An 8,950-nucleotide genomic window follows, 5' to 3' on the forward strand; every position below is an offset into this window, starting at 1 on the left:
AACGTAAAATCTCAAGGTTCGATTATTCACATCCTTTGTGGTATATGAAAGATCGTTAAATGAGTATGAGATAGATTTTCGTATATCTACAAATATTGAGATGATCATTTTTCACCCTTAATGCCCTTGCATTTGGGTTTTTGAACAGATAGTTTGAGAGTTTTCTTTGATCCGCTTTCTATTCCGTACGTCATGATATTGGAATATCTCTATGAATTACCGAAATATAATCACGTTGGCCACCGTCATTATATTTCACTAATTCATATTTCCATTCCAAGGTCACTCCATAAGGTCAGGATATGTGATCAATGATGATTTCTAATATGGTGTGTTAAGGATAGCAGTAATCTTAGCTGTATCGATAACATGTCAGTTTTAAACCAAAACTTGCACTTGGAAAGGTTTGCGTAGAGTTGTTCTTTTTCTTAAGAGTTCAAGAATGAATTTGCAAATGTTGCTCATGTTCTTTCTCACTCTTGGAGCAGATAAAAATGTTTTCCATGAAAACAGTTACGAACTTGTCGAGCTATGGTTGGTTAGTTTTAAGTTGCAGTCTTTATAGACTTGGTCAACTTTTATATCTTTGAAAGTTATGAAACATCGTGGTAATAGTTGGTCCGGTTAGACGAACTGTGCTTCTTAAGTTATAGAAGTCTGATAAGTTTGATAGGTCATAAGTTTGAAAATTTTTTAAGCGAGATAAAGATGAATATGATATAAGCGAAACACTTCATATTATTAAGAATGAGGCATTAAATAAGCCTTTATTACACGAGTTAGAAATAGGAATAGTTAAGGCATAGCCTTTACATGGATAAGAATTTGGAAAGATAACTAGAAAATATTAAGATTGAAGTAGTCTTCATATTCCTTCTTCTCGTCCTCAACCTTCTTCACAAACTTCTCAACTTTCTCATTCTTCGCCTTTTGTTTCTCATGCAGGAACTTGAGATTATCATAAAGATTAGAAACTTCATTGTTGAGAAACTTCATGGTACTTGTGGTCCCTTATGGAAAGTTGATTATTCATGCGGTTTTCCTCCATCTTCAATCTAAGGTCAACATCTTCTCTTAGGTATGAGAGAGATTGCTTCCCCCATCGGGTATTTCTATCACCTTCATACTTCACCAACTTTATCTCTTTCTTTAGTTCAACATTTTCCTCCATGAGCTTCTTGATCGCTAGGTCTTTTTCCTTCATTTGAACATCGATCCTTGCAGTATGGCGAATTAGGTCATCGGTAGTTTTTCGCAGATTCATGAGCTCGTACTTGGCATCAACTTCATCGTAGGAAGGGGATCAGGATCTTTTCTTTGACGGGCCATCTTCTTTGAAATTAGCAGAGCGTTTCCCTTTACTTTCCGATCTTGGAGTCGGGTGGTAACTGGGAGAATTAGGTAAGGAATCCGGACTATAGTTTGGTGAGGGAGGACCACCAAAGCCATAAGGTGGACTTTGGACTGGTCTTTCAGTGGAAGACCTTTCAGTATCTTTTTCGGTTGGCTTAAAAAGATTCATTTTGGTCGCTTGGTAAGAATTAGACATCCTAACATTAGGAAGGAGATTTTTGATCAGTTTTAATATAATATTGTAAAGCATATGTTTTAAGATTACAAGGCAATCCTAAGTGCTTTAAAGTCTAAGGCAGGAAAGGTTATAGTTTCCTAGATTGCTAAGGCACCCTAGCTAACAAGTAAGGCACACATAAAAATGCAATCCTGGTTCTCTATAACAACCTGGTTATGCTCTGATACCAATCTGTAACGTCCTCCCAATAGGGTCTGGAAGAAACGTTACTAATATCAAATAAACCAACATATTATAATACGATAACAATACTAAATGAGAAAATTTAACTTTATTGAGTACGCATCAGAAAATGAAATGTCGTTACAATAATGGAAATAACGATAAAGTAATTGTTCATATGCAGAAGTAATAAATGTGATATCTCTTGATCCTAAGTCCAAGTAGCATCACATAAGTAGTAGATAAGAAAGCTTGAATCAAACAGCACCTGAGACAAAACATGCTAAAGTGTCAACCAAAAAGGTTGAGTGAAGTTCATAGGTTTAACAAAAGTAGTTATCGTTGTTTTAGACCACAAGATTTAGTTTGTAACGTTGATCTCCCGCAGGATCAAAAAGTTATGCCAAAGCGTGATATTTAGACTAAACGTTCAAGTTTGCCCCATGACAAGTTGTGTCTGTCCTTGTCGGTTTAATTTCATTATCAAGTAATACAAAGACTTAGTCAAATGTATCGGGGACGTTACTCCCGATAGGCCTACCCCCAATAAATAAGCATGCCGCAGCACTTAAAAATATCACTGTAGGGACTTAGTCAGACATAGCCGGGTATAGCATAGTTTTAGCAGTTGGTACTTGTGTCTAAATTATAAATAGTAAAAGCAGCATGTGTCTCACCCCAAATAAGTTAAATAAGTTTGCTAGCAATAAAGAGTGGGGCTATGAATTCACCTTAGTAAATAGAGAGAGAGTTATTCCTCGGAATAAAGAGTTGAACGAGTGAGCAGGAAAGTCAACCTATTGACATTTAAGAGTAGTTAAGTGTTTTGCCCATGTTTAAGTTTAAGTATGTGTTTAAGTATAGTTTGTTTTACTAAGTTTCTATTCCTAGTAAGTTACTATTTTTATAAAGTTTCCATTTTTAGAAATTTTCTTATTTTACTAAGTTTCTATGACTAGAGAGTTTCTACTTTTATGCGTGTTTTCCATTTTAGGATAATTGCCGTATTAGATAAGCTTCCAATCACCCCTTTCCCTTCGAATGGCTAATTTAGATCTAGGGGCTTGAGCCATAGGACCCTTTAAATCGGAAATCCAAACCCTCTGCCTAGAATCTCGTAGAAACCATTCGTCAAGAAAGTTCGAAGATCTATACATCTCTAATAAATATCCCAAAATGTTTTTGTGCTACAATATAAGTAGTAGGTTATAGGTGCTAGTAATAGTAATAGTGTATACATGTTAAGTACTAGTATAAGTAGTATTAAGGTTTAAGGTTTTAATATGTATCGGTATATATAATTCGTATATATATGTATATATATATATAAAAAATATATTTTTTTACATGTATATATGTATATATAAATCTAGGTGTGTTTATGTATATACTTATGAATAACAAGTTTATAATATGAATATGAATTAACAAAGATCAAAGTTTTTGTAAATAGTTTAGGGTTTATGTTATACCTTTGAAGATTCAAGATAATTAACAAAGAAAAGATGAACACGATGAAGACGGAAGATTAAAGCCTTGAAAATCTTGAAGAACTCCTTGAAGATTCTTGAAGAACACGAAGAACAAGCTTGAAGATCCGAATATCACAAGAGAGGGAGAGGGAGAGATTGTTTTTGAGAGAGGATTTTGGTGTGATTTGTGAATGAGAAACTAGGTGTTTATATAGTGCAAGTATTAGAGTTTTAATCAACATAAGGATGGTCTAATTAATGATTTTATTTTGTTTTATAATTTTTAGTCAACAATAGGTGGTACTAGTTTATAATTAGTCAACATAAGGATGTACTAGTTTACACTTTATTTTTAGTCAACATAAGGATGTAAGATTTTTTTAGTCTCATTATTATTACTATTATTATTATTATTATTATTTTTACATTTACTACATGATAAGTATTATTTTCTTTTTACTAATTCATGACTTGTATATATTTAGTTCCCAATTGTTTTATTATTTATATAAATGTCACTTTTTATTTATTACTTATAGGTTATTAGTTATAATATTACATAGATGCATAAATTTTAATTAGCAATGAGTGTCGACTAACAGTTTATTATTTTCATCTTTTATTAACTTGTCAATATTTGCACAAAGTTAATTAATATGTTTTCTAACTCTTAACACTTAACAATTGTTGATTAAAGTTTAATCATTAAGTTTTAATTATATTGTTTGGGCATTTAATATTGGAAAAATATAGAAGGGAAAAATGAGGGTCGTTATAGGTGGTTCAGTCGACGGCTAGCAAAAGAAAGTAAAGAAATATGGGGTGTTGGTTCATTTAAAAGAGAAATAGAAAAGTAACATGACGGTCGGAGTGGTTGAAGAGGGTGGTATGATTGTTTGGTTTTCGATGAGTACGATCATGATGAGGTTCTTGTAATTGGAGGTGGTGATGGAGGTCATATGGTTGTATATATATGATTATAGATATATGTATTGCTTTAAAATTATATGCTTTGTATGTATGTAAAGGAAAAGAAATTTTGTGAGGGTTTGATAAAATGATTGAATGTTGGGTTCATGATCAAACTGAAATCAAGAGTAGTAGTAAGACATGGTGATTGTTTGTAGGTTGAACGAATAGAAAGGAGAAGGAGTATATCAAGTTAAGTGGTTTGAGTATGGGATTCTAGGTGCATGTATGCATCTCATATATAAAAGTTAATAGATACAAACACAATAAACTGAACACAGTAATACTCCGTGATCTATAACATTATAATAATAATTAATATATAACTTAATGACAATCATGGTGAATTAAAAGGGTACAGAAAGAATCCGTGATTGATAAATAGTACAGCAGCCTATGATTTGTTTATATCTACATACATTGCTTCCTCCATTTAAATTTTATATAAATATTAATTTAAGTTCACAAAGTATGACTTTCTAAAAAAAATAACATTAGACATCTTAAACTTAAGAGTTAACTTGTCTTATTACTCGGCTCGTAAAAGAATGAAACTATATATATGTAAAGATAAGCAAACATATATTCATAATATTTACAAGATGATCTTCAAACAAAATAACCTTTCACTTAAAATGATGCATCATATTTTAGTAATAAGTTTTATTATATCGCTATTTATTTACATAATTAGTTTTAACAACAAAATTATATAATACTTTATTTACATACATCAAGCTATTATATATATATATATATATATATATATATATATATATATATATATATATATATATATATACACACACACACACACATTTATTTACAACAATTGTTCGTGAATCGTCAGAAACAGTTGAAGGTCAAATGAATATATGAACACAGTTTAAGATTTTTGAAATTCAACTTAACAAATTTTGCTTATCGTGTCGGAACAATATATAAATAAAGTTTAAATTTGGTTGGAAATTTCCGGGTCATCACAGTACCTACCCGTAAAAAAAATTCCGTCTCGAAATTTGAGTGTCGTGGTCATGAATAACAATAAGAATGTTTTCATGTCGAATATAAGTTGATAAGATGAAGTTTTATCATCAATGAGTAATATAGATAAAACGATTCGATTACTCGAAGTGTACGAGTGAAGCTATCACAAAAGAGTGAAATGAGTAAATGAAGATTCGACTTAACCGGTGACATAGTCACGATTGAATTCCGGAATTCAAGAGATTTAAAGAAAATCTTCGAAATCTAAAAGATTTGATTCTTCGGCGAGTAAGGAAATTAAGATCTCTATAATTAAATACGGTGATCTGCCTCGATTACTCTGTCTGATATTTCCATGATATATTAAGCTCTTCCGTTCCATTATTCTCACCATTCCTATACTTTCTTTCTTAATTCATACATCCAAAAGATTATGAAAATGCTTAATTCAGTTCTAATCCTTGATATTTTCCTAATTATCATTCCTGTCATCCTTCTTTTCAATCTTCCACCAGAAGAATCTGTTTACTTCTACTATTATCTTGGGATGATACTATTCTTAATTATACCGTGTCTTTATATTGCTATTCGTATTAATATCCACGGTTTGTAATTATGTATATTAAAGTAATGTCATTATTGATAATATTATTATTATTAAATATTAATAATGTGTTTATCATTAATAATATTATCATTTAAGTATTGATATCATTATTATCATTATGAATAATATTACCATTATGCAAATAATAAAACTTACTAGTATTTTCGTTAATAGTAGTATTCGTATCATTTTAAAAATTTTAGTATTATTAATATTGGTAAGTTCGTTAACATGAACATCATTAACAAGTACTATTATTATTGAAAATTAATATAATTATTATTAAAGGTATCATTACTTTAAATCTATATTTTGATAAAAACTATTAATACTATCATTTATATTATTAGTACCATGAAAATTATTATTATTATCAATATAATTATTCCAAAGTTATTATAACTAGTATTTTGTAAACAAAAGAGTAATTGCATAAAAGTATAATCAATATACATAACTTAACTATATTAATATTGTATATACAAAATGAATACATTTAATTAAATAACGAATTATATAAATAAGTAATTAATATAAAAATTATATCATTAATAATAATATATATTTATTCGATCAAGATTATATATTAATGAATACACAAATGATATAAGTTCGTGAATCCGAGGCCAACACTATACTTGTTCAATGTCGTTCTATGTATTTTTACTACAAAATACATTAGGTGAGTTTCATTTACCTTTTTACCCTTTATATTTTTGGCCTGAGAATACATGCGCAATTTTTATAACTGTTTTACGAAATAGACATAAGTAATTGAAACTACATTATATGGTTGAATGATCGAAATCGAATATGCCCCATTTTAGTCTGGTAATCTAAGAATTAGGGAACAGACACCCTAATTAACGCGAATCCTAAAGATAGATCTATCGGGCCCAACAAGCCCCATCCAAAGTATCAGATGCTTTAGTACTTCGAAATTTATATCATGTCTGAAGGAGGATCCCGGAATGATGGGGATATTCTATATGCATCATGTGAATGTCGGTTGCCAGGTGTTCACCATATGAATGATATTTTTGTCTCTATGCATGGGACGTTATTTATGAGAACTGAAAATGAAAATCTTGTGGTCTATTAAATGATGGAAATGATTGTTTATGATAAACTAATGAACTCACCAACCTTTTGGTTGACACTTTAAAGCATGTTTATTCTCAGGTACGAAAGAAATCTTTCGCTGTGCATTTGCTCATATTAGAGATATTACTTGGAGTCATTCATGACATATTTCAAAAGACGTTGCATTCGAGTCATCGAGTTCATCAAGATTATTATTAAGTCAATTATAGTTGGATGTATTACAAAATGGCATGCATGTCATCAACTTTTGATGTAAAGAAAGTTTGTCTTTCGAAAAACGAATGCAATGTTTGTAAAATGTATCATATAGAGGTCATGAACCTCGCGATGAAATCAACTATTGTGAATCGGTTATAATCGATATGGACTTCGTCCAGATGGATTAGGACAGGTTGTGAAAGTTAGTATCAGAGCGGTGGTCTTAGCGAACCAGGTCTGCATTAGTGTGTATAACTGATAAGTCGTTAGGATGCATTAGTGAGTCTGGACTTCGACCGTGTCTGCATGTCAAAAGTTTTGCTTATCATTAGTGTCGAAAATTATTTGCTTATCATCCATAAAGTCTAGACACATCTTACTGTCTCTATTGCATAGACAGTGTATAGATAAATTCATATCTTAGCGTATCTGTTATTGTTACCTTTGCCTGACAGATTTTGTAGATTCCTCCGTAACTTATGGGATTTTAGTATTATATATGCATATGTAAATTATGTATTGCAAGGTACTAATCTACATCCTATAATTTAATTCTTAATGAAAATCTTTCATCTGATCGTACGAGATGAATCCCTCAACCAGTTCGAGTCCCTCAGATTCCAATAGCTATTCCGATAGTTATTCCGACAGCTATTCCTATATGGATTTCCTCTCAAACTCCGAAAGCAGTATAACCAGAATGAATCAACCAATCAGTCATCCCCAATTCATCTGATGAGTTCGTAGTCGACTTAAACAATGGAGACGCGAAGAAGGTGACCCTTTCCATCCACCAAATTCACCTCTTGGCGAAGAACCTGAAGCACTTACCGGCGAACCTATCCGAAACACCATTTTCAGCCTCATTTCTAGAGTAGCTCGACACGATTATATTCTATCCACAATTCTAAACCTTATTCATCCACTTGTTCCGACCGACAATCATCCTGGAGTAATAGCAGAAGTCAACGAGCTTCGCGCCCAAGTTATAGCTTTGGAAAATATGGTGCAAAATTTACCAGCTTCAGCAACATCACCGGCACTAACAGTACCATCAGTAACAGCACCAGTACCACCAACAACCCAAGTTCAAACATCACACGCCTCAACATCTCATTTTGTACCTCGAGCATGATTATCGTTCTACGTATCGTTCTACATCAATTATCTTCGTTCTTCATGGCGATTATTTAATCTCTAATGTTTTAGAGATTATATATTCTTGTTCTAACAGTAAATCAAATGAGTCTACTATCATATTGACTCATTAAATCCATGATTACATCTGAAGAAAATATATATATATATATATATATATATATATATATATATATATATATATATATATATATATATATGTTTTCATAAAGGTTGTAATTAAAAATTCTTTCGTACAAACTGTTAATGATGAAAATATTTTAACGGGTAGGTAATACCCTAGAAATATTTCGATTTCACATTAATAAGTTACACTGTACATTCTTCAAATTTGATTCAACGATCATTTACTACCCTATTTACAACCACCGATATACGTATCCGTTCACCAAAGAATAACTATTTTCATTCAAATTCAATTTCATATTTGGATTTTGACCTATCAGAATCCAACAAGTGGCATAACGAAGAAATAATGGACACAATAAAAATTGATTAGAAACAGACTAATTAACAATATGAAATTTTGTTAAGAAACCACGCTAACAAGATCCTAGCTAACTGTTCCTAGCTAACTGTTAATTCCATATTACATTTTATTTTATCGCAATTTAATTATCGTAATTTACATTCTCGCAATTTTATTTATCGTTATTTAATTTCTGTTATTTACTTTACGCACTTTATTTATCGTTATTTAAT

The sequence above is a fragment of the Rutidosis leptorrhynchoides genome, chromosome 8, assembly GCF_046630445.1.
Source record: "Rutidosis leptorrhynchoides isolate AG116_Rl617_1_P2 chromosome 8, CSIRO_AGI_Rlap_v1, whole genome shotgun sequence".
Classification (NCBI taxonomy): Eukaryota; Viridiplantae; Streptophyta; class Magnoliopsida; order Asterales; family Asteraceae; genus Rutidosis; species Rutidosis leptorrhynchoides.